Source organism: Echinops telfairi, unplaced genomic scaffold (genome assembly GCF_000313985.2).
Source record: "Echinops telfairi isolate 266 unplaced genomic scaffold, ASM31398v2 ScPeMD7_4;HRSCAF=17, whole genome shotgun sequence".
NCBI lineage: Eukaryota > Metazoa > Chordata > Mammalia > Afrosoricida > Tenrecidae > Echinops > Echinops telfairi.
Genome location: NW_022103900.1, coordinates 47,040,053 through 47,041,947, shown reverse-complemented (window position 1 = coordinate 47,041,947; position 1,895 = coordinate 47,040,053).

The window sequence follows — 1,895 nt, the reverse complement described above, 5'->3', positions numbered from 1 at the left end:
CGAGTCATGGTAGTGGGAGCGGGTAGGAAACATTTAGGAACTAGAGGAAAGTTGTATTTCTCATCATTGTTACATCGCACCCTGGAAGTCAGGGTATTTTCAATGGCCACATTTGTATGTAAAAATTGGACATTGAAAAAGGAATAATTGATATATTTGAGTATGATACTCTTGAAGAATATTGAAATTACCATGGGTTTCCGAAAGAAAAAATAAATCTCTCTTGGAAAATGTACATCCAGAATGCTCCTTATAGGCAAGGATGACCAGACTTCATCTCAACCACTTTGGGCATGTTGTCAGGAGAGCCCAGTCCCTGGAGAAGGATGTCATGTTCAGGAAAGTGGAGGGTAGCAATTAAGTGGAAGACATTCACCCAGGTGGATTAGCACAGTCTCTGCAACAATGGGCTTGAACAAACATACGAAAAATAGCTGCGAGGATGACACAAGACTGCAATGCTTTGTTCTGTTGTTCATAGGATCCTATGTGTAGGAACTGAATCAAATTACCTAAAAACATCAATAATGTTTTCTTTATTTCAAATACCTTTTGTTAAAAATGGAATGGCAAATACACATAGGGACTTCACAAGATGGAATACACAAGCATCAAATTACCTATATAATTGGAAGGTATGATAGATAAGCTTATTATCATCAGCAAAATAAAGCCAGGGCAATTATCAATTACTCACATGTAAGTTTAGACTGAAATTAAAAACATTTTAAAATCAATAAACTCCAGAATACACCCTTGATTACATTCTCTGTGACTTTAGAGAACATCTCAGAAACAGGTTTGACAGATAGAATACTAATGGCAGAATGCACAAGGAGCTGTGGAAGGACATCAAGAGCATCCTACATGAAGAGAGCAAAAGGTGATCACGAAGACGGGGGGGAAAAGAAAAGATCAAACTGGATGTCTTAAGAGACTATGAAACTTGCTCTCAAATGTAGAGTAACTAAAGCATATAGAAGAAATGATGAAGTAAAAAAGTTGGAGAGAAATTTCTAAAGGGTACCTTGAGAAAACAAAGTAGAATATTATAACAACAAAAGTATTGAGAGAGATCAGATTCATATTTTGTTCAATTGTATATTCTCAGAGCCAAGTTTGGTGCCTAAAATCTAAAAGATAGCGACTTTATTAGAAATGAATTAATGAGTCATGTTATTTTAGCAAACAATGTGAACTTTATTGAACTGCAAATGAAAAACCACCGAATTCTTTAAAATACAAATAACTTGAGAATGAATAACACAGCAGTGTGGTACTTTGTTCCATTAAAAATAAGATAAATTAGGTGATTGTTGCAACTGATTTGTAGATGTAATCACAAATGTAAATAGCAGTTGAGATAGAGAAAGCTTTGAGGAAATTGAGTTTTAGCTCTGGGGCAAAGAATGGATGTAAAATGTGGAAAGAAATAATGAAGGATGGCTGCAGAGAGAGTCACAAAGATAAGCAATAGAAGGGAAAAAATCAAGTTTGGGATAAGATCATGTGTGTTGCTTGTTTTTGTTTGTTTTTACGCAGATGTCGCACTGCAGGTATATTGAGCAGTAAAGTCAGGATACACTGGGCACAGACCCCGACAGGTCTACACTATGGAAAGGGCTAGTGAGACCCAGTGTGTAGTTTTATACATAGTCATGTTTAAGAGAACACAGGTAATGATATGCAGAGGACATTCGTAATTTGAGCACAGGTATAGATTTGAGCAATTAGCATACAGGACATAGTCATGGGCATGTATGCAGTGAGGGTGCATGGGGGAGGGGGGCAGAGGAAGGGAGGGGGAGGGGGGGAAGGAAAATGAACTGATTCCGGGAACCCAAGAGGCAAGCGAATTTTGGGAATGATGAGGGCAACAAATGTATAGATGTGCT